The following is a 26,201-nucleotide window of genomic DNA, read 5'->3' as shown; positions in this document are numbered from 1 at the left end:
AGCAGGGGCTCTAGGTGTGTGGGCTCCAGTAGTTGTGGAGCACAGGCTTAGTAGTTGTGGCATGCAGGCTCAGTAGTTGTGGCTTCCAGGCTCTAGAGCGCAGGCTCAGTAGTTGTGGTGCACAGGCTTAGTTGCTCCGCGGCATGTGGGATCTTCCCGGGCCAGGGCTCGAACCCGTGTCCCCTGCATTGGCAGGCAGATTCTTAACCACTGCGCCACCAGGGAAGCCCACCCCATTCTTTTCAATCACAGTTTTTTTCTGACAGATTTTTGATTAGATCCAAATTTGCAGCCCAGACCTTAAATCTCATTTATATGTCCATTATAGCCATTCTCAATATTTTAGTCTCTGGACTGCTTTTTACTCTAAAAAATTATTGAGGACCACAAAAAGGTTTTGTTTATATGAATTTTAGCTATTCATATTTACCATGTTAGAAATGAAAGACTGAAACATTTTTAAAATGTTTTATTAATTTATCTAAAATAACATTTATAAGTTCATTATAGGTTACCATAGTACTTTTAATGAAAAATAACTTTTCTAACATACAACTAATTAAGTGAGACGAGTAATGGTGTTTTACATGTTTGAAAATCTCTAATATCTGTCTTAATATGGGACAGTCAGGATCTCAAATCCGCTTTGCATTCACTTTGTTGCATTATCACATGTAATGTGGCCTGTGGAAAACGCTCCTGTACGCTTGAGAGAGTAAAAATGGTAAATAACATCTTCGTGTTAGCAGGAAGATAGTTTTGACCTTGAGGACCCTCTAAAAGGGTCTTGAGCCCCTCCCCCCAATTAAGTTTTGATGCTCTCTGCCTGTTACCCACCATCCAATTAGCACGTGTGTGTATATGCTAGCCTGTGGTGCTCTTGTGCAAGGAAGCTCTGATTGCTGTGCTGCTTTTCAGTTATTTACGCCAGTGGGGTTTTTTCCTCAACCTTGTTGTCCTTTCTTCTTTTTCTTTGTAAGGGGAGGCTTAAATTCAGCAGCATTCTCTCTCTATTCTTAAACCCACGCTCAGACAGAAATTAGAGGAATTAAATCCTGGACTGCGTGACAAGAGAGGCTTCAGGTATTCCCCTCCAGCTCTGAGCTGCCATTGGCTGTTCTCCAAACTTTTTTGAGTGCATACCCTGTCAGTAAAATACATTTGAGCACACAGTTTTAATTTTTGTAAATTTACTTATTCAGAAGTTATATACATAACCTACTGCACTCATATATTTATGTATTTATGAGTTGCACACATACACTCTTGCACTCATATGTTATGTTATAAAATGTATGGAAATATAAACTAGATTAAATTAAAATAAATGTGAAAAATTTGACTGTTTTCTTTCTACATCCAAGTGGATTATGGTACATACCCCCTTGTTGCCTTTCCCTCACTTTGGAAGCCCAGTCAGTTGTGGCTTAAACCACAAAAGAAAAGGGTGAGGAGATGGTATCTTTAGAATGGCTTTTGAGGTTAAGAGAGGTTATTTTCTTTGTTTGTTTGTTTGAGTTGGGAAGAATCCATGTAGGGAATGAAAGATATAAGAGATTGTTCACATAATGAATACAATAGAAGTTAGAAAGAGATGAATGAAGAGTCAGATGTCCAGGGTTCACACTGAAAAGCAGAAGGAACAATTTCTAAATATCCAGCAAATAGAACAGATATTGAGATATGAAGTGAAGAAGAGGGAACTTGAGAGAATTTCAGCTTTTTAGTATAGGTGAGGTCATCTGCTAAGACTAAGAGTAGGTGACATGGAGTTTGAGGTTGAAGAGAGCAGGAAAGGTTTTAAATGACCATCGTGGGAAATGTGAACCTGCTTAAGTGGACACAAGGAAAGACAACATGGATTACTTAGCCATAACAAAAGCCTTACTGAAGTTAGATACACATTTGCTTTAGCCCCAAGAAGCATGGTTTGGTGGCTTTTTTAGCAGTGCTTAGCATCTTGGAAATGAGAGTAAAGAAACTGACAGTAAAGACAATAGACTAGAAAATATCCGAAGTTGGAAATTTGTAAGTTTTGCATAGCAAAATTTCCAGAGGAGAAGGAATAGAGGGTGCTATTGATGTATTTGAAATGGTTGCAAATGAAGCTGGGTAGAGAGGCAAGTGAAACCAAAAGAGTTTTGATGAATTGATGGGAGATTAAAATGAGTGTTTACTGGAATGAGGAATCAGATAGTGGAAAGAGAGTTGACAGTTATAGTGTTCAGAGTCTGGGATATGAAGTAGGTCATAGCTATTAGGATAGTGGTAATGGTAGATAATTGGAGTGGGTGGAAATGAAGATCACTGAAGTTCAGGAAGTGCTAGTGGTCAGTGTGGCTATTAAGGTCACTTTTGAGGAGAAGGAATAGGACAAAGACTAACCTTTAAAGTCCATGGAGGAGGGTTATGAGGGTGGGAATAGATTGGTAGAAGTTTATGGCTAGGACTTGAAAATGAGAAGTTGGTGGAACAGTGATCTGTAATTGGCAAAGAGGTACTGAAGAGTGGGGTGTCGCACAAGAAATCATTTGCATTGGAGAGGTTGAGAAAGAAAGCCAGATTGTTAAAGGAACAGTCAATGAAAACTTGAAGACTATAGGAGAGTTAACTCATTATTCACAAGAGCTCAATGAAAGGTGCCATCAGAATGGTCTGGGTTAAGAGCAGAGTAGGCATGGATAATATTAAGCATTTGGCCAGAATGTGCCAAGGGTGATAAATACAAATGACAAAGAGGAAGGAAATGTGTGAAAACTAGTGATCCTTGGCGAATTTGACTAAGTGGAGATTTTGTTGTTAGAGACACTTGCAAAACTAACCAATGCCAGGTGTCTAGATGAAGTGTAAGTTTGCTGGAGAGAGCCTCTGCACACTTGCCTTTATAGGACCTGAGGTTCTCACTGTGGAAATTAACTGACGTAGTGCTCCAGTGAACGAGTTTATAGATATTCCCTTTCTGAGAATCAGCCCACCAGTATATGTTAAATTTTGTAGTATTGATAGAAATGACTAGTTGTATGAAGACTTACAACCAGGAACTGAATTTGGTTCATCTCTTCATACCAATTCATCCCCTACCCATAGTATCTGGGTTTCTCATTACACCTTTAACTATATGGTTCTAGGTACACCATGTTCCTTCAGGATTTTACCCTTAACCCTCTCTTCCCCATCCAGATGATTTCCTTCTTCTTCTGTTATGTCCGAGTCCGTATCTACTCTAATAAAGAGTCTTGCTTATGAAGTACATTATTCTTTAACATTCACACCTGCCATCCCTTTGAATAAATTTCTTTGATTTATTTCCTAATATTCCTGTGTGTTTTCTAATGCTTCTTCCCTCATTTCACCCTCTGCTTTAAAACTCATTTTGTTCAGGAGGTGTTTTCTCCCTCCCCACCTGCAGGTACTTTATTCAGGGCTGATACCCAGCTGAAGGGAGCCTGGATAGGAGGCAGGTTGCTACTCAGCTCCCTCAGGTGTGCCCCTTGGCTTGGGATTGTACCATCCACTAGTCCAGGGAGAGGGTTGCTTTTTCCTAATGTGCACAAAGGTGCTTTATGGACTAGCAGGGCCATGACTAGGCATTCCATAAAATCTGCTAGCATTGTTACATAGTATTTACCGAATAACAATAAGAAAAAGAATCATTAACCAGCAATGAGCACTTGGTAGATACTGGGTGTTGTGCTAAACCCAACAAGGATTATTTCATTTATATCTCAAAATAATCCTATGAAGTAGGTCTTGTAATTACAGATAATCTAGAGGAATGGACAAATACTAAGATCAAGTCAAATTCATCTGAAATACTCACTACCTTTGCAAAGTAAAATGATCTGCTCCTTTAATAAGATTGGACAAAATCTTGAAATCAGTTAGAAGGTACTTGAATTATTCTAGCTTTGAAAATTCTGTGTGAGTGTGTGTGTGTGTGTGTGTGTGTGTGTTTGTGTGTGTGTGTGTGAGATTTATCAGCAGAAAACTCTCCCACAGAGCTTGCTGCTACTTGGCAGGGGAGTTCTTTTTCCTGCTTATCTGTAGTTTGAGGTCATACATCTAATAATTCTGAGAGCTCTTAAGTATTATTCTGTAGTTGAAAAATTGATTTGTTTCATTTGCCAATTGGCCAGTTCCTACATATGGTCTTTAATAACCACACCTGTTGTTACTTTCTATGTATTTGTTATTGTGGTAACCATACTTATATATTTTTCATTGAATTGCAAGTTTTTTAAGAACAGTGATGATATTTTTAAGCTCTGTAATAACTCACTGTGACTGGATGTATTGAAGTGCTCTGTGCATAGTGAGCATTTAATGCATATTGGCTAACACATACTCAGGTAAAGCATACTATAAATACAGGTAGTCTTTCTTATTACTTGCAGTAGTGTTAAAGGTATAACACTGGAAATCATTTTTATTGAAAAAAATGATGTAGCTAGTAACCTATCTTGAGTTTGGGTTTTAACCGATTTTGTCGTTTAGATCACTTGAAGACATTCCTTAGGCACCTGCTAAATCTTTGTTAATTAAAATAGGAATAATGGTTCTTGGAAGATCACTTCCAAATATTCAAATGCAAAAAATTGAACTCTTGTTAACAAAATAGATAATTATGAAAGTCAAGAAGCTAAGACTAAAGCATTAAAATTTTCTGTATTAGTATGAATAACATCCTAGAAACAGTGGTTATTAGCTTAATGTAAAGGCTAAATTTAGACCAGCCCACTATGATTAAATCATAAGAGATAATTATAGTGGATAATATTTATGGAGTGCACACTATATGCCAAGCACTGTGATAAATACTATATGCCTTATCTCATTTAATCCTCAAAACAACCATATGAATTAGGTGTTAAAATTACCCTTGTATCATAGATGAAGAAACTGAGGCTTAACAAGGTTAAATAAATAGCCATAGTAAGTGGCAGAGGTGAGATTTGAATCCAGGTATTTGAACAGTAATTTTAAAAAAATTATAGATGCTATAAAATGCATATTAATAAATATAGTTCTTTATTCAAGTGTTAACTCATAATTCCTTTAAAATGTGGAGCTAATGAATTATTTCCAAAAGAAACCTGTTGGAAGATCCCTGCAATTTCACTAACAGGAAGATTTCAGTTACACATATGAATAATATTTCACTAGGTATAACATTATTATAATTAGTGCAGTATTACGGGGATGCAGTCTAACTTTATGATATTAAAATAGGTTTTATTATATCAAGTTGAACATGGGAAATATTTATTTCATTTCAAATATGTTTTATAGGGGGAAATATAGAAGCAGGACTTGGCTAAATAGGACCCATTAAAAATAATTTGAAAGAAATACTAACATCTTTTGCAATATTTTTGTCTTTGAAAATCCTTGTAAGATCCTCCATCTTTATTTCTAAGAGAGCCAGAAATTCTCTCCTGGCACGTGACTCTCTGTAAAACATTACAGATCGGTAGTGAACAAGTAATATCCCTCCAATTCTAGGAGACTACTAATACAACCTCTAGGAAGGCAAGTTTTTAAGTCTGGATCCATAGCAATAGACACTGTAGAAATACATGGTAGCAGTCAGTCAGAGCTGTACCTGTTAAACTTCCTCTTAGCTTATTAGGAAGTAAAAAGTCAGCTAAGCCACTGTAAATGCTATGTGGTTATAGTAGCCTTCCAGATGGTACTTTACTTATCTCAGTAAATTTATTTCTCTCATGAAGCAAAGGGTTCCACACCTAAAGAATATTTTGTGGTCTTCCATGTATTACGTTGTAATTCCCTAATTGCCTTTGTTTTATATCTTTACAAAAGTGACATTGTTTTTGATGCCATTTTTGCATTGACATAATGCTTTATACTTGATGTTTGTTAACATTAATCAGTAAGAATATTACTGATTTTTTAAATGTAAAAGCTAGGAATCAATTTTAGGTAAAAATTTTTAGAGGGTTAAACCATTCATTTTCATCTTGAAAGACTTTGGATCAGATATTGATATTATTAGGCCAGTGGTATTCAATCCTGGTTGTGTGTTAAAACCACTTGGGGAAGTTAAAAACAAATAAAACATACCAAAAACAAAAACAAAACAATCTACTCTGTTCTCATCTCATCCTAGGCATTAAGTATACATTTAGTACTGTCATGTTGCACAACTCTAGGGCCACCATTCATGTTGTGTTCTTATATAAATGGCACTTACTCCAGGAGTGAATGGTGCCTCCTGGCGTTGGCTGCCGACTATGTAAGTAAGATAATGGCTTCAGTAATTACTGATACAGGAATAACAGGGTTACTATATAGGAATATACAATATGGCAGTTGCCCTGTGTACATTCCTCTTCAATTACAATGTACAAATGATTTCCTTGACAATCACTCTCTATTTAAAATAAGTCGGATGTATGTAATGGCGAGACTGAGAAAAGGTCGGTATCTTACAGTAGCGAGGATTCAAAATATCCCAAGAGAAATAATGGGAGCTGCATTGAAATGAAAATTTGCATGGGGTTTCAGAACTGAAAGAGTGAGGAAGGGTTAGGTACAGCAAAAGGGCTCTTTTGTCATTTCAAGAGTTTATCTCTTTAAAACAGAACAGGAAAATACCTGTGATTTTAGAAAGAAATGCTTCATTAACTATCATTAGAATAAAAAATACGTGGTACAACTATGGAGCCTCTTTCTAACATGACAAACATATATTGCTAACTGTGCTTAGGTTCTTTACATTTGAATTAGTCTTCAGTGATGTAAAATCACTAGGCTTCAACCAGAGCTTGATTTCAAACCCATTTATGAGGCTAAGACGAAATGTGGCTTTAGGCTCTCTCCACACCATTGTATATCCTTTATTGTGGTGAATATCAAAACAGCAGTTAATTATAGTAATACCATTTCTGTTCTTCACTTCATTATCTCTGTCTTGCACTATTATTTTCTGTTGCTGCTGGCTATACAGCATCAGCCCTGGCACCAGTGAAGTGTGAACACAATGCCAGCACTGCATTCAGCACAAGAATAGAAAGGCAGATGGCAGATTTTACTATTTATAGTTGGAGCCAATTTGCCTGAGGTGAGCCCTGCTGAAATGGTTCTTATCAAGAATGTTTTCATTTATTAAAGGTATAAGGAAATGAAAGCCAAATAAAAAGCCTCAGTCCCCAGGACTCTGAGAGCAAAACTCTTGCTATAGATTGGAAAGCAATTCTAAGTATTGATTAGACATTTATGAACTGGAAAATTATATATTTTTCTCCCTATTCTCAAAATAAAGTCTTCAGGTCAGCAGCATGCTTCATGGCAGAACTTGAAGAATTTATTTTTCAGTGAAGTTGTGTTGCCATAGCTACTTGATGCAGAGTGAATTTGAATTATTAAGAATAAAATAGGTTTATGATAAGAACTAATTATTTAATACCATCAAATATATTATTTAAACTATGGCTGTCTTTTATTTTCTCAATAATCATTTCTTGACTACCACAGAATAAAATACAAAATAACTGCTTCACATTTGATTCTTTATATTTTTTAAAGGTTGATTGTTTAAAACTCTGATAAATATTTTATATTATCAACACGTTGAAAGAAATTTTGTATTCAGAATTAAAATAGTATGTGAATTATCTAGGCTTTCTTATCTTCGAGGCATCTGATTTAAAAAGTGTTTTATTATCAAGAACATAATGTGTTGATAACTAAAACAACCTATTAAACAACTTAGAATTTAGGTGGCCCAGATAATCTGAAATATAACAGTGAGCTAATGATAGTGGCAAATAAAATTTATATTCCACAGAAAATAAAGAATTTTTATTATAGGCCGAAGAAATTAATTTGATTCTATCATAAAATAAAAATATTTTGAGTGGATGTATTGGAATTTAGCAGATTATTTAGTCATGTTCTAAATTATGCCGAAACATCTATCCATTTTAAATCATGGAAAAATATTTGTCACGTGAGTTTTATTGGTTTTATTTAGATGAAATAACCACTTGGTTTAAAATTTTCACTTTCCTCTGGCTTGTACTGAGAAAGAAGGAGCTTATGGGAAGCTAGGTTTGGAAAGGGACAACTACAATCTAAATTTAATTTCTTGCTTTGTGAATTTTCTATTCATTACTGAAATATAGTAAAAATAAATAAATAAATAAAAAGGGCTTCTGCTTAGATGTGACAAATTAAACACATGCTGATAGCTCAGGTCCTTCCCAAAGCCCCTCTAAAAGGAAGCTAAAGGGGCTCTAAAATAAATAAACTCACAAAGGCAAAGAAAATGGGAGATGAGATAAGTTATAAAATTTGGAAGATGGAAAGCCAGATGCATGAGTGCTAACTTAGCAGACCTGAGAAAGCTCAGTTATAAGTTGGCAGAGGGGAAAACTGAGAAAACTGATTTACATACCAGGATCTCATACTACTCAGGATTGAAAATGCTGGGTACCTCTGGAAGTGGAAGTTAAAATGGGGTTAAAAACAGGAGAACTGATTTTAAAATCTATTTAAGAAGCAGTTGGTTTCCAAGATCCCATCCTCCTCACCTCCTCACCTCCTCAATGTAGCTGGGCTACAGTGCCTGTCTTACGTGGCAGAAGTCTAAAGGCATGTTTTCTGTAAAGGGTAAAATAAGGGTACCAGGACTAAGAATACCACAAAACAGTAAAAGGCATAAGGCAGATGGGTACTCTGTTGAAATCAGGGATAGTAAATGAAATTTTTGCATGTTGAATATTGAGACTTCCAGTCTTCTCTGTCAGCTCACAGGATGTAGGTAATCAGGCATATACTGCCAAGGCAAGAGATTGGAAGAGTTTTCTCTAACGAATGTAAGAAGTCCAAGAAGGAAAGACTTACAGATCCTTTGGAGGTTCCCCAAAGAGATGGCTTAGTCAGATCATCCTTCAGTGAGTACCACTGTCAGCAAGCCCCATCCATTCTACTGACCTTCCACTCAGCTCTTTAGTGCCCTACTCTTCCCCCACCACTGCCGCCACAAGCATTATTGAGCTATAGTTGACATATAACATTATGTAAATTTAAGGTGTACAGTGTGATGATTTGATCCACGTATTTATTGTGATATGATTACCACAGTAAGGTTAGTTAACACATCCATCACATCACACTATTACCTTTTTTTTTTAATGGTGAAAAAATTTAAGATTTCTCTCTTAGCAGCTTTCAAGTATATAATAGTACTGTTAACTGTAGTCACCATGCTGTATACATTAAATCTCCAGAACTTATCTGTCTTCTACAGTAAATGGAAGTTTATACCCTTTGACCAATATCTCTCCATTTCCCCCATCTCCCAGGCCCTGGCAAACACAATTCCACCCTCTGCTTTTATGAGTTTGACTTTTTTAGATTCTGCATATAAGTGAAGTCATACAGTATTTGTCGTTCTTGTTCTGACCTATTTTACTTAGCATAATGGCCTCAAGATCCATTCATGTTGTCTCAAGTGACAGGATTGCTATAATATTCCATTATGTATGTATGTGTGTGTGTGTGTATCAATCTTCTTTATCCATTCATCCATCAGTGGACACTTAGGTCGATTCTATGACTTGGTTATTGTGAATAATGCTTCAGTAATGCTGCAGTGAATATGGGAGTGCAGATATCTCTTCAAGATAATAATTTTGTTTTCTTGAGACATATACAGAAGTGGAATTGCTGGATCATATGGTAGTTCTATTTTTAAATTTTTTTGAGGAACCTCCATACTGTTTTCCATGGTGGCTGTACCAATTTACATTCCCACCAACCAGTGCACAAGGGTTCTCTTTTCTCCACATTCTTGCCAACCCTTATCTCTTTACTTTTTGATAATAGTCATTCAAATAAGTGATATCTCATTCTTTAATTTTGATGGTGGTTTAGATTTGCATTTCCCTGATGATTAGTGATGTTGAGCACCTTTTCATATCCATATTGGCCATTTTTATGTCTTCTTTGGAAAAATGTCTACTCAGGCCCTCTGTCCATTTTTTATTTTTTTTTTATTTTTTATTTTTTATTTTTTTATTTTTTTATTTTTTTTTTTTTCTTTTTGCGGTATGCGGGCCTCTCACTGTTGTGGCCTCTCCCGTTGCGGAGCACAGGCTCCGGATGCGCAGGCCCAGCGGCCATGGCTCACGGGCCCAGCCGCCCCGCGGCATATGGGATCCTCCCAGACCGGGGCACGAACCCGTATCCCCTGCATCAGCAGGCGGACTCTCAACCACTGCGCCACCAGAGAGGCCCTGTCCATTTTTTAAATGGATCATTTGGGTTTTTTGCCATCTATATGTCTTCTTTGGAAAATGTCTATTCAGTTCCTCTTCCCTGGTTAGTTGGTTTTTTTGTTGTTGAGTTGTGTAATTTCCTTATATATTTTGGATATTAACCACTCATCAGATATGTATTTTGCAGATATTTTCTCCCATTCTTTAGGGTGCCTTTTCATGTTGTTGATTTTTTCTTTTACTATGCAAAAGCTTCAGTTTGATGTAGTCCTGCTTGTTTATTTATTTTTTGTTACTTGTGTTTTTGGTGTCATATCCAAAAGAATTGCCAAGACCAATGTCAAAGGGCTTTTTACCACCGTGTTTTCTTCTAGGAGTTTTGTGGCTTCAGGTCTTACATTTAAGTCTTTAATCCATTTTGACTTAGTTTTTGTACATGGTGTACGATAGGGGGTCCAATTTCATTCTTTTGCATGTGGACATCCAGTTTTTCTAACATCATTTATTGAAGAGACTGTCTTTTCCCCACTGAGTATTCTTGGATCCCTTAACAAATATTAGTTGACTGTATATTCATGGGTTTATTTCTCGCTCTGAATTCTGTTCCATTGGTATGTGTGCCTATTTTTATGCTAGTACTGTACTGTTTTAATTACTATAGCTTTGAAATATAGTTTGAAATCAGGAAGTGTGATGCCCCCAGTTTTTGTTTGTTTGTTTGTTTGTTCTTTCTCAAGATTGGCTTGTCTATTTGAAGTCTTTTGTGGTTCCATACAAATTTTAGGATTTTTTTTCTATTTTTATGAAAAATGCAATTGAAATTTTCATAGGAATTACATTGAATGACTTTGAGTAGTATGGACATTTTAACAACAATATTAATTTTTCTGATCCATGGACATGGAATATTTTTTCAGTTATGTGTCTTCTTCAGTTTCTTTCATCAATGTTTTGTAGTTTTCAGTGTATAGATCTTTCACCTCCAAAGGATTTTATTGTTTTGAGCAATGGTAAATGGGATTGTTTTCTTTATTTCTTTTTCAGATAGTTCATTTTTAGCATATATTCAACTGATTTTTGTATATCAATTTTGTATTCTGAAACCACTGAATTTGTTTAGTAATTCTAACAGTTTTTTTGGTGAATTCTTTAGGATTTTCTATATATAGGATCACATCATCTGCAAACAGAGACACTTTTACTTCTTTCTTTCTAATTTGAATACTTTTTTTTTTTTTTTTTTTTTGCTAAATTGCTCAGTTAGGACTTTTAGTACTATGTTGAATAGGAGTGTTGAGGCTGGATACCCTTATCTTATTTCTGATCTTAAAGGAAAAGATTTCAGCTTTTCACTATTGATATGATTTTAGCTGTGGGCTTGTCACATATGGCCTTTATTATGTTGAGGCCTTTATTATGAGGTATGTATACAATTTGTTGAGAGTTTTTATCATGAAAGGATGTTGAATTTTTCAAATGTTTTTTCTGCATCTATTGAGGGATCATGTGATTTTTGTATTTTCTTCTGTTAACATGGTGTATCACATTGATTTGTGTATGTTTCTCAGACCTTTTCTATGGAAATACCTGTTTCACACTTCTTGTTCCCTCTTCTGGTGGAATTCTTAAGTTTGTATGACTTCTTTTGATCCTACAAAGCTGTGCTGGTGCTAGCAACCTCCTGTTTGCTTATGTTCCCTAGAGTAGTGCTGAATGTGTGAGTCTGTGTGGTTTCTCCTAATACTGTAGAGATGGACCAGTTTTCTTCATGTGCACACTAGCAACCTGCGTAGGTTTACTCTTGCTGCATTGTGGTTGTGTGTGGGGAGCTGGCCACGAGGTGGGAATGTGTGTGGATGAGATGCACAGAGTATTGGAGGTGCCAACCAGGGACCAGTTGATGGGATCCTCAGGTGAGGCATCCACAGAGGCTCATGGACAGGCTTCCTAATAGAGTCCGTGATGCATTTGTAGGACCTACATCCTTTTAATGCCCTCTGAGAGCCTCAGTTGCTGTTCTCCTAGCTGTTTCCTACTCCCTCCTCATGCAGCACATCTCAGTGTTATGGATGAGGCAAGAAAGAAATGGGTCTTTTTGGCACTGTCCTGCACAGCTGGAGAAGCCAGTGCCCTACTGTTAAATATCATTAGGCATTAGATGGATGCATTTGACATTAAAAAAAAGAAAAAAAAAGACCAAAACAAACAGATAAAAAGCTACTTGGAGAACATGGAGAATGTGCAGGGAGAAGAAAAAACATAAAAAATAGAATAAACTAAAATTAATATCTTGAGAGATAAGAGACAATCAAACAAAAACAGTGTATTTATACATGCACATATGTGTTCCTGTAAGTAGGAACATTCAGGGAATTAAAATGAGCAAGGGGAATTAAAAAAAAATTTTTTTAAGCAAAAATTTAAAAAAATTTATTATATAAAGGGTTATAAAATGAAGTTGAGGAAGTCCCCCAGCAAGTATACACAAATAAAGAGAGGTAGAAAATAGAATAGATAATTTAATAAAGTTAGATTGTAACATTAGAAATAACAAAACTTACCACAAGCAACAACATGAATGAATCTGAAAATGCAACTATGGGGTAAAAGAAACCAGTCACAGATATATAGTGCATGTGTCCATTTATATGAATTTCGAGAATAATCAGAACTATGATCATGGGTCAGAATAGTGGCTACCAATCAGGAGTGGGTATCATACAGCAGCGGTCCCCAACCTTTTTGGCACCAGGGACCAGTTTCGTGGAAGGCAATTTTTCCACGGGCCTGGGGGGCTGGGAGGATAATGGTTTCAGGATGATTCAAGCATATTACATTTACTTGCACTTTATTTCTGTTATTATTGCATTGTAATATATAATGAAATAATTCTACAACTCACCATAATGCAGAATCAGTGGGAGCCCTGAGCTTGTTTTCCTTCAAGTAGATGGTCCCATCTGGGGGTGATGGGAGACAGTGACACCTGAAGTGTGTTGCTTATGTCCCATCTACTCCATAATCTCGTTTTGGTTGCTGTCACTGCAGAAAACCCTGCCTCACAAAGATAGGGTATTGGAAATGGAAGCAGGTTCTTCAGTGCTTTTTTGGCAATCTCAGAATATTCCACCTTGACTTTCATCCAGAACGTATAGAGATTTGAAGTTGTCTCAAACATAATTTTAAGGCCACCGTCCTTTGCGATCTCAAGCAGTTGATCCTCTTCTGGCACAGACAAAGTCGATTCACCTGGCTTATTCACAAATGGGTCACAGATCCATTCCTTCCCAGTTTGGGGGTCTTTTGTATTTGGGAAGTAATGCTCAAACTCTTTTGAAAGCTGAGATAGGTGATCATACACCAGCTGGGAGGAAGAAGGCCCTGGCTCAGTCTCTTTCAAAATTTCTGCTAATGTTTGAAACATGTCAAAAATCCCAGTGTTCCCTCATCTCCCCCATAATTCCAGTTTGGCTTTGAATGCAGCCACTTTATCTGCCGACTTAAACACAGTTGTCATTCTCCCCTGAAGTGACAGATGGAGTTCGTTGAGCAGGTTGAATGTGTCACACAAGTAAGCAAGTTTTGTGACCCATTCTGTGTCACTGAAATGTGCTGCTGCCAGTGGTGACTGTTTTTCTAAAAGAATCTCTGGAGTGGCTTTCATAACTCAGAAACTCTGGCCAGTGATCTGCCTTTAGAAAGCCATCTCATTTCTGTGTATAGGAGAAGACGTGTGTGCTCTATGTCCATCTCCTCACAGAGCTGTGGGAACAGACGTGAGTTAAGGGCATGTACTTTAATGTGGTTGATAATTTTAATCACATCCTACAAAACGTTGCTAAGTTCAGGTGACATTTTTCGGCTAGCCAGCATTTCTCTATGGATGACACAGTGCATAGACTCACATTCAGAAGCAACCTCTTTGACCCGAGTAGTAAAACCAGAAGGCTGTCCAGTCATGGCAGCCGCTCTGTCTGTGCATATACCAAGACAAAATGACCAGTTTTCCTGATATGTAATCTTTCAAAGACTTGGATAGTTCTGCAGCTGTGGTGTTGGTTGGCAACAAAAGTGCACATAACAGGGACTTCCCTGGTGGCATAGTGGTTAAGAATCTGCCTGCCAATGCAGGGGACACAGGTTCGAGCCCTGGTCCGGGAAGATCCCACATGCTGCAGAGCAGCTAAGCCTGTGTGCCACAACTACTGAGCCTGTGCTCTAGAGCCTGTGTGCTACAACTTCTGAGCCCACGTCCCACAACTGCTGAAGCCCGCACACCTGGAGCCCGTGCTCAGCAACAAGAGAAACCACCGCAATGAAAAGCCCACACACTGCAATGAAGAATAGCCCCCACTTGCCACAACTAGAAAAAGCCCGTGTGCAGCAATGAAGATACAACACAGCCAAAAAAAAAAAAAAAAGTGCACATAACATATCCTCATGCACATCCTCCTGAAAAGTATATTGCACAAAAACAAGCACTGTTGCCTTGTTGTCAACATCAGTAGACTCATCAACTTGGATTGCATACCACGGTGACTCAGTAATCCTCTCTGACAATTGTGCCTCAGTATCCTCTGCTATTTCAATTCGTCTAGTTATGGTGCTAGCCGAAAGAGGAACACATGCCACCTTTTGAACTGCAGCTTCTCCTAAAAGTTCATGACAAATGTTTTTAGCAGCAGGCAGGGTCAACTCTTCACCAATAGAAGAAGCTGTAGTAAGGGGCTTCTTGGCTTTAGCAATGTGGTTAGCCACTAAGAATGATGCTCTCAGTGCAGACACATTTGATGAAGTGGTGGCCTTCAATAATTGCTTCTGTTCTTCGTGTTCATGTTTTTTTCTTTTGAAAAACTCCAGAGCTTGTCTTTTAATGCAGGGTGCTTGGTCTCCATGTGGCGAAGCACTTTTGAAGGTTTCATGGCTTCATTGGATAGCCGGTCTCCACATATTGTACAAAGTGGGCTTGGAGAATGTGAATCACCTGTTGCAATGAACCTGTAATTTAAGTAGGACTCTTGGTATTCTCTTTTAAATGCACTTTCTTTTTGTTGGCAGTCTTAGTCTTCTGCTGTCTCATCATTGGGTCTTTGCCTCTTTTCAAAGAAGCTCTCCAGTGACGTTTGTTTTTTACTCATTTTGGCTAGGGTTAGCTTGTGGGCTTACCAAAACTGTGACTGAGACACGTGTGCAGTGTGAGAAAGAGGCATGGACGAAAGTGGTAAATAAAATAATGGGCGGGCCACACACGGACTAAAATAAGTGTCAGATTCTGACTTAAAGCCTGCCACCAGATACAGCTGTACAACTGAAAGACATCAACTCACCTGCCACTATATAGCCTGCCACCAGATGCAGCTTAATTGTCACTTGCCACTCACTGATAGGGTTTTGATATGACTCTGCAAGCAATTGATTTATTATGGTCTCCCTGCAGTCAAACCTGTCTGCTAATGATAATCTGTATTTGCAGCCTCTCCCCAGCACTAGCGTCACTGCCTCAGCTCCACCTCAGATCATCAGACATTAGATTCTCATAAGGAGCATGCAACCGACATCCCTCACATGCACAGTTCACAATAGGGTTTGTGCTCCTATGAGAATCTAATGCCGCCACTGATCTGACAGGAGGTGGAGCTTAGGTGGTAATGCAAGCAATGGGGAGTGGCTGTAAATACAGATGAAGCTTAGCTTGCTCATCTGCCGCTCACCTCCTGCTTTGCACACCGGTTCCTAACAGGCCATGCACCAGGGGTTGGGGACCCTTGTAATACCGTATGGTGTATTGATATGAATGTGTCTCCCTAGGTTTTATACCTTGGATGTAAATGTAAAATGTAAAAATTTTTTGACTTGTATGCCTTTCTGTACTTTGTTTTATGTACCTTACTGTGTAAGTTAACTCCATAAAAAATAGAGGAAAAATATTAGCTAGTCTAAGAGGCCCAACACTTGAACAGGTAGAGTTCTAGGAGATAAAAATGGAGAGCAGGAAATAAAAGAAGTAATTCAAGGACATTTTCATGAGTTTCCAGAATGATAGGGCACACCAAATATCCAGCATATTGGATAAAAAGGTGGAAGAAGACAATGGAACTACACCTTCAAATATGTGAGGGATAATTAATTCCAACCTAGGATTCTATACCCAGCAAAAATGAACAAATATGAACATAGATTAATGACATTTTAAGATGCGCTAAGTCTCCATTCATCCTTTCTCAAGAAACTACTGTGAAATGTTCACCATGAAAGGTAAGAGGGAAAATAAAGAGAAGCATAAGATATAGCAGGTAGAAGGTCTACCATGAAAGAGAGGTACAGAGAACCCTCCAGATGAGGGAAAGGAAAATTTGAACCTGATAGCTGCATAGAAAGCCTATTGAACAACCAGTTCAAATCAGAATTCAGAAGGATCTGGGGAGATTTTTTTTTTTCAAGAAGATGAAGTTGATATTGAGAGTATTTGTATCTATTGAGAAGAGATTTACAAAATTAGGGGAGACTTTTGGGTATGTAGAAAACTAAGAAACAGGACAAGTATGAACTCTGAGGTTGGGCGAAACAATGTGGAAAAGGAAAAAGAAAAATAATAATAGTGTATTATATGGATCAACTATGAATAGCTTATGTAAGTACATAACTAATAATAGAAATGTCTCATGCAGATAGTACACTATGAAAACAGCAAAAAGGGGTGAATCAGAAATAATCCTCAGCTTGGATACCAAAAACATAATGTGGAGTGAGAAAAGCAAATTTAGGAATACATGCCACTTGATACCATTTACATCAAGTGTTGGTATGTTATGTTTCTAAAAACTCATAAAAAACTGTAGAGAATCATGTGCTAAATATCCATATATCCACAACTGAGCTTAAGATGTAAATGTTACAAATGAAATGGAAGCTCCCTGTGTACTCCCCTCTGGTATCATCCCTCTTCCTCTTTGCCTAAAGGTAACTGATGTTTGCATTTATCATTCCTATGTATATCTTTATACTATATCTATCCCTAAACAGTATTTAGCAAGTTGAATGTTTTTAAACTTTGTGTAAATGGTGGTATACTGTATGTATTCTTCTGCAGTTTGTTGTTTCTTAGCTCTACACTAATGGATATATTCCAGTATATCATATAATGCCTACAACAATTAAACTAGAACTAAATAAAACAGATGTCAAAGATAATGTGAGGAGCTTTCCTTTATCATGAGAGTTTTTCAATATTCTAACTTGTTGCATTACATTTTATGTAAATGTTCTGTTTCTAAATTAATTTTTGATTGTGAGTTAAACATAATGAATTTCATTAGCTCCAAGTCATATTAGTTCACTAATGCCTTAGAAATTTTCAAAGGTACCATGTTTTCTACTCAGTAGCTTATTACCAGAGAGTTTCTAACAAACGAGTATAATTTGAGTCATTGAGGTCATGCTCGCAACTATAGTAAGAAAGCTGAAAGAAGGTATAGTTTGTATCTCCACCCTTTTTTTTTAAGGAGAAAAATACAAACCTTGATTTCCACAGTTTAATTTGATACCATCAGTGTTATGGACTATATGTGTCCCCCCAAGATTCATATGTTGAAACCCCAACCTTCCAATAGGATGGTAGTAGAAGGTAGGGTCTTTAGGAGGTAATTAGGTCATGAGGGTGCCACACCTATGATGAGATTAGTGTCCTTATAAAAAGAGCAAGAGATCTAGCCTCTCTCCTTTATGTGAGGGTACAATAAGACAGCCATCTGCAAACCAGGAAGAGAGAGAGCCTTTATCAGAACCAAACCATGTTGGTACCCTAATCTTGGACTCTGGCCTCTAGAACTGTAAGAAATAAATATTTGTTGTTTAAGCCGCTAGGTCTATGGTACTTTGTTATAATAGCCCAAACTAAGACAACAAGGTGAACTATTGTTTAGAGTTCTCTGTTGCATTTAAGACAACTTACCTTCATTTTTTATGTGTAGATGTAAGTGGTTTTCTCGTTTGAAATGTTATCAGTCAAAATATTATATAACTGTGTAGGTTAAAAAGAATTTATCTTATTTTGTAAAAGGAATAAAAATACATATCTTAAGGACTAAAGCAAACCTTTTGGAAGGATGATGGAGAAAGGGAGCAGAAATAAACCTTAGATTATTTCTTTCAGAAGTTTTCGAGCTGTGAATTTGGTCATTTCTCTTATAACTGCTCTTAGGAAATGTCCCAAGAAATAACTAGGAATCATTTACCTGGAAGAAAGGAGAGAGTCTCTCTAAAGCAGTATTCTCAAAGCTTGGTGAGCTCATTAAAGCACAGATTGCTGGGCTGCACCCCCAGAATTTCTCATTCAATTGGTATAGGGCCTAAGATTTTGCATTTTATACTAAGTTCCCAGGTGATGCTGCTCGGGAGCTCAGCTGAGCTGGTAAGGGTGCCCTGAGCTGCCAAGCGTTGGAGTAGCAATTAAAGCAACAAGCCAAAGATGAAAGAGTTAAGCCTTAATCGCTTATTGCTGTGGTATAAGCAAGAGCCTAAAATGGAGGAAATGCTGACTCCCCTTTTCCGTTTTCCATCTTCCCCCATGGAAGGGCACACTGGTTGAGGATCAGGTTGATAAGCACAGATATGCAGCTTGTCTCACTGTTGAGGGACCCCTGAACAAAAGGCCCCAGATGGGGTCTGGGGAACCTGAGGGGTAGGACTGGGAGTGGGAAAGTACTGACTAGTGGGGGAAAGTGGCTTCAAGGTGTGTGTGTGTCATGTCCCCCTCCCCTGCCCCCAATCAGAGATCTGGGAATGAAGGCTCCTGGACTAGGATTGTAAATATGGGAAAGAGCATGACGGGCCAGGGGGCCCGAGTCCTTCAGTGCAATTCCTTTTAGAAACTGCAATGCATTGGCTGTGCACCAAGTCTGGTTTCAGGAGTTTAGCTTCCTTCATTTTTCCTGGTAAAGCCTTGGTCGGGTCTGGAAAATCATACGTGGGTTTTTAACCAGGAGATGGACTCTTCAGTGCTGATGTTGTTGGCTAGGAAACCACACCTTGAAAACCACTGATCTAAATTCTAAAGTAACGCAGTGCTCTTCCATCTGTCACTCATCAGCTCATGCCTACTTGAGATATTCATCACATTAAATTGTCTCATTTTCAAAATAATACTCATGCATCATTTTAAGACAGCTTTCAACCATCTGTTGACTAGTAAATATTAGCCTTGTTACTAAGTAATAATATGAAATGTTTGTAGTATGATTAAATGCTAAACCTTATTGTACTTTATATTATATATAAACTGCCACGGTTGAAAATTAAAGTGGTTTGAATTCCAGTTTGTAAAGCCATAGTCCTCTGCCTTAAATACAGTTTTTTGTATTGTAACAAATAGCATAGTGTTTAAGAGTTAAGGATCTGAAGCCAGATTGCCCGCGTTTCTCGCAGCTTTGCCTCTCTCTAGCTCTGTGAGTTTGGACAAGTTATTTACCCTCATTGAGTTTCAGTTTCTTCATCTATAAAATGGGAGTAATCATAGCACCTACCTCATAGGGTTGTTGTGAGGATTATTACACGTAAAGTATAAAGAAGAGCACCTGGCTCCTGGTAAACACACAATCAACATTAACAGCCATTATTATTATCATCATCAATCTCTTTCCCCTGGGAGGACTTTTATGTCACATTAAGTATTTTATTTCCTAAAAAATGAATCGTTTGCCATAAACACGTACTTCCTTACTTTTTTTTCTTTCAAACAGCTGCTAGCTGTACTTAGGTGAACTATAGATAATATGTAGCCTTTTGCAGTATTGTGTCTTATTGCAGGACACAAATTTGGGTCTTTAATTAAAAGGTAAAGAATTAAATCTAAGTGTATTAGCTCTTTAGATTTGAAAGTGAGTGGTGGTTTTTATTACAGTTCGTTTCAAGGTATGTATGCCATATTGTATCTTTTATTCTCTTAATCCTCTAAGGAAAAATAATTTTTAAAATGATTTTCATCTTCTAATTTTGGTATATTGCATTATAAGGCATATATGTAAGGGATTTGTGTCCCACTGAGCAGTTTTCAAATTTTTCAATATACATATGATTGTATTTGATTAATTTAATTGAAAAAGTTTTGGTTTTTGCTGCCCTTACCCAAGTTAACTCTACCATATTCTCTTTTGAATATGGTAAATTTTTGGTTTTGACATTATGGGGTCCATATGGATGAAACTTTTCTACCATGGCCAAAGATTGTAACAATCTCAGGAGAAGAAAATAGATAAATTTAGGGTAAGGAAGTTTCTGTTTCAATAGCCAAAACTTTTGGGATTTTTGATAAGATTCTAAAGTATTCAGATCCAAAAGGTGGAGGCAATGACTAGAGTATCTTAAAATCAAAAGTACAGTGAAATGGAATGCAATTATTGTTGTTACAAAAACTCCAAGAGAAAGAAGATAAAAGTATGTGTATCAAAACAAAAACTAAATAGTGATAACTATAATTAGTTAAGCTACACAAAGAAAAGCAGGAAGAAGCAATAAAACACTTAATGAGACCTAGTGGAAAAATTGAGAAAAACAGTTTAATACCTGAATATTGAGTGCAGTTAAACATCAAGGGAACATAGGCCTGTTGATACGTAAGAAGTTAGATTAAGGATGGTTAAAAAGTGAAATCCTGAGGTTCTTTTTCTGACCTGCTGTTCTTTTAAATAAAGTCACCTCAGGAAAGAAAAGTAATAAACTTTGAATATAGTTAAATTTTTAGAAAATTGAAACATTAGGCACCAATTATTGGGAATTTCAAATGGGAGTTGATAACTTACAACCTGCAGGCCAAATCTGGTTCACTGCCTACTTTTATGTGGCCTGAAGGCTAATGGTCTTTTACATTTTCAATGGTGAGAAAAAGTCAAAAGAAGAAGAATATTTTATGATATGAGAAAATTACATGAAATTCAAATTTCAGTGTCCATAAATAAATTTTTAATGGAGCACAGCCATACTCATTCATTGACTGTTGTTAAGGATACTTTTGTACTAGAAAGACAGAATAAGTGGTTGTAACAGACACAATATGGCCCACAAAGATTAAAATATTTATTATCTGGCCCATTTCAGAAAAGCTTCGCGGATCCCTGCTATTGCCAATCTCCACTCTTTTAGGCTTCTGAATATCCCCTGTGCTTTCCTGTTTTCATGCTTTTGCTTATGCCACTGTCTGTATTGTTGAAGTTCTTTTGACTGTCTCTATCTGTCAAAATATCAACACTACTGATGTTTTAAGACCTAGTTCAGATGCTTCACCTCCACATGAATATAATTTCCTCCACTTTTCGAGTCCCACAGAACTTGGTTTGTAGTTTTCTTTGAATACTTTTTAATGTTCAACTCTCCATTGTGGATATTTGTGAACCTATATTATATTCACATTTGAATCCCTCATAATACATGAGTGGATTCAGAGGAGAGGTGGGTAACAGAACTAACATCTACCAAGTGCTTATTTACAGATAGTTTACTAGGATCTTTAAGAGTGTTTTCCTTGGTCTTATTGTAACTAATAGGCACTTAAAATATTTTTTAACAAGTAAATTAATAAAATATATCTGACTTATTAGACTGTCATTCACTAACAACATCTTTTTAAATAGCTTTTTAAATTTATTCCTTTAAATTTTTTTTCACATTTTTTAATTGAATGAAAGATTCAGTTCTTTAGTGCTTTACAGTGTTCAGAAATTTCACACACATGATTTCATATAATCCCACAATAACCTTCTTTTCCCCCTACCCCATTTTGCCCCTCCCCCCTTCCCTCTCCCAACTCATAACCCCTAGTCTGTTCTCTATATCTGTGAGTCTGCTTCTTTTTTGTTTTATTCATTATTTTATTTTATTTTTTAGTACACATATAAGTGATATACAGTATGTCTTTCTCTGTCTGACTTATTTCACTTAGCATAATGCCCTCCAAGTCCATCAATGTTGCTGCAGATGGCAAAAATTCATTCTTTTTTTTTTTTTTTTTTAATGGGTGATAGTGTTTTGTCTGTCTATACACCACATCTTTATCCATTCATTTGTTGAAGGACACTTAGGTTGCTTCCATACCTTGGAAGTTGTAAATAATGTTGCCATGAACATTGGGGTGCATGTATCTTTTCGAGTTAGTGGGTTGTTTTAATTTTATTTTTGGATATATACCCAGGAGTGGAATTGCTGGGTAGTTCTATTTTTAGCCATACTGTTTTCCACAGTGGCTGCACCAATTTACTTTCCCACCAATAGTGTATGAGGGTTTCCTTTTCCCCACATCTTTGCCAACATTTGTTATTTGTGTTCTTTTTGATGATAGCCATTCAGACAGGTGTGAGGTGCTTAACTCATTGTGATTTTGATTTCCCTGATGATTAGTGACGTTGAGTATCTCTTCATATGCCTATTGGCCATCTGTATTTCCTCTTTGGAAAAATGTCTATTCAGTTCTTCTGTGCATTTTTTAATGAGGTTTTTTTTTTATGTTGAGCTATATGAGCTGTTTCTATATGTTGGATATTAACCCCTTATTGGTCATATAATTTGCAAATGTCTTCTCCCATTCAGTAGGTTGTCTTTTCATTTTGTCAATGTTTTCCTTTGCTGTACAAAAGCTGTTAATTTTAATTAGGTCCCATTTTTTTTAACATCTTTATTGGAGTATAATTACTTTACAATGGTGTGTTAGTTGCTGCTATATAACAAAGTGAATCAGCTATATGTATACATATATCCCCATATCTCCTCCCTCTTGTGTCTCCCTCCCACGCTCCCTATCTCAACCCTTCTAAGTGGACCCAAAGCACCGAGCTGATCTCCCTGTGCTATGTGGCTGCTTCCCACTAGCTATCTGTTTTACATTTGGTAGTGTATATATGTCCATGCCACTCTCTCACTTCGTCCCAACTTACCCTTCCCCCCCCATGTCCTCAAGTCCACTCTCTATGTCTGCGTCTTTATTCCTGTCCTGCCCCTAGGTTCTTCAGAACCTTTTTTTTTTTGAGATTCCATATATATGTGTTAGCATATGGTATTTGTTTTTCTCTTTCTGACTTACTTCACTCTGTATGATAGTCTCTAGGTCCATCCACCTCACTACAAATAACAATTTCATTTCCTTTTATGGCTGAGTAATATTCCATTGTATATATGTGCCACATCTTCTTTATCCATTCATCTGGCGATGGACACTTAGTTTGCTTCCATGTCCTGGCTATTGTAAATAGAGCTGCGATGAACATTGTGGTACATAACTCTTTTTGAACCATTTGTTTATTTTTGCTTGTTTGCTTTAGGAGACATATTCAAAAAAATATTGCTGTGACTTATGTCCAGGAATGTTCTGCCTATGTTTTCCTCTAGGAGTTTTATAGTATCCCATCTTACATTTAGGTCTTTAATCCATTTTGAGTTTATTTTTGTATATGGTGTTAGAGAATGTTCTAATTTCATTATCTTACATGTAGCTGTCCAGTTTTCCCAGCACCACTTATTGAAGAGACTGTCTTTTCTCCATCATATATTCTTGCTTCCTTGGTCATAGATTAATTGCCCGTAAGTGTATGGGTTTATTTCTGGGCTCTCTACCCTGTTCCATTGACCTATGTGTCTGTTTTTGTGTCAGTACCTTACTGTTTTGATTACTGTAGCTTTGTAGTAAGGTCTGGAGTCTGGGATTGACTAACAACATCTTTTTAAAATCTAGCCAGAATATTATTAATTTATTAGCTGATCATGGCATAAATACTTCATAAATACTATATTTTTGGCTCTGGAATTTATTTTTCATATTTATTTATCAGTATGAATTTTCTTTTCTGTAGGAAATATACTTCCAAAAAATAGAACTATCCAGTTTTCAGTTTTTAACCTTACCTAACTTTTTCCTGCAACTTTTTTCCTCTGAGAAAAGAGAGCTCCTTGCTGCTTTTAAGCTGATGCAGCAAGTTAAGCAGAGTGTTTCTAATTTAAATTGTTACCAGGGCAGATCTGACAGTAAAGTGGATTTTGGATGTTGTACAAAGTTTTAAGTAAGTAAATGGGGGTGTGGGAGGATTGATTATGTTTTGTTACAACCACTAGTTGAGGGACTGATTTGTCAACAGAGCACTCAAATAGTGCCATGAGTGTAATTTGCTTGAAAGCAACATTTGCCTGACTTATTTGCAATTGTTGTAGTAGATTGTTTTAATAAACAAATTAGTACATTTTAACTAAATTGATAGTTTAAAAAAAACTAGGAATAGATCTTAGTGCAATAATTATAGTACTTAAGCTTTGATGATTTACAAAGAGAAAGATAACTTAATTTTTAGAAATGGAATTATTAAATCAGTAAGCCAAAAGAAATTTTGCTTGGCAGAAGAGGATGATTTTTGTCATTACCTTTAGCATGATACTAAATTTGTAATTATGGTAATTTAATTGATGTGACTTTTCTTGTTTAGTGTTTTATGAATGAATACTTTCATTATTATATATATATATATATATATATATATATATATATATATATATTCTCAGGAGATCCATGGAAGCCTATAATTCAAATATAAAAATCAATGTCACTGACAATGCCATGTGACTGTTTACTGTAAAGCTACAAGAATGTATTTAGGTGATGTCAGTATTTCTTGTTTTAGGAATGGTATAAGATGCTTTACATGCATTGTCTCCAGTTTTTCCTACAGCTCTTTTTTTTTCTTTTTAATCTTTCAGTATTATGTGAAATTTTAGCCTTGGAGAGAAGTTAAGTGATTTGCCCAGGATCACACAGGTGGTGATTTAAACCCAAGTCTCCATTCTTTTTACTAGCAAACAGGAAACTAGATATTTGGCGTCTGTGGTCTTTAAAACTATAATTCACTATTAGTCTCTTTGGAGTTGGGATCCTGTATTTTCAAGTTTTGATACCATTGTTGTCATTTGTTCAGAAGGAACTAGATTCAGTAAATGGCAAATACTTACTAAGCATCCAAACCAGAGTCGCCAGATAAAATAAAGGACTTTAAGTTAAATCTGAATTTCAGATAACAACTCATAATTTTTTAGCATGTGTGTATCCCAAGTATTGCATGGAACATATATACACTAAAATATTATTTATTGTTTATTTGAAATTCAAATTTAATTGGATGTCTTATATTTTAATTTGCTATATCTGCCAACTCTACTCAAAAATTTGGGCTAGCGGAGCGGCTGGACCCATGAGCCATGGCCGCTGAGCCTGCGCGTCTGGAGCCTGTGCTCCACAACGGGAGAGGCCACAACAGTGAGAGGCCCGCATACCACACACACACAAAAAAATTTGGGCTAAGTAAATCTTTGGGAAAGTTCCAAGGAGGCTGTTCACTGTCAAAGAATACTGTTATCTCTTGAACACTGAATAAATACGGCCCTGCCTGCCTTTTTCTGATCTGTGGTATAATCTTTTCCTCCCTCTCCTATGTACCAGCTAGGATTCTTTATATATATGTATATATAATTATTCTTTATAATTAATATATAAATATATATATGTGAATAAAAAGTTGGATACTGTCTCTAATTTTTGCTTTTTTTTTTTTTTAAACTATGCTCCCTAAATTATGCTTCTCTCCCTTTCTGGCTTCAGACTTATTATAAGCCATCTACTTGTGTAAACCATCATTCCATCCTCATTCCCCACTGAGCATATTCTTTATTACAACCCAATTGTTTTCCTAACCTTGTGGGGAAAAAAGGTGCTAGTGTGTTCAGTCTCCTGAATTGTATGCCAAGATTGTGTTTTTAAGTGTTTTCATGTACGGTATGAGAAATAAGCAAGAATGAATTGGTTACTTAAGTATTTCAAAAGAAACTTCTGATTTCATGGCGTTATTTGGGGATGAAAGGAAATAATCGACCATTAGTAGGTATAGGTAGGAAATTGAAAGGTTAGATTATGATCCTATAGGTCTCAACAAAATGAAA

At 36.6% G+C, this 26,201-nt stretch overlaps 1 protein-coding gene across 3 annotated transcripts in view; it reads left to right on the top strand.

Moving 5' to 3' along the window:
- RABGAP1L (RAB GTPase activating protein 1 like) overlaps positions 1–26,201 on the top strand; it is a 689,539-nt gene that overhangs the window by 286,056 nt on the left and 377,282 nt on the right. The window lies entirely within an intron of this gene.

This window comes from Mesoplodon mirus, assembly GCF_964341445.2.
Source record: "Mesoplodon mirus genome assembly, chromosome: 3".
NCBI classification, from domain to species: domain Eukaryota; kingdom Metazoa; phylum Chordata; class Mammalia; order Artiodactyla; family Ziphiidae; genus Mesoplodon; species Mesoplodon mirus.
Note: the sequence above shows the minus strand (reverse complement) of the source record. Positions and strands in the feature narration are given on the sequence as shown.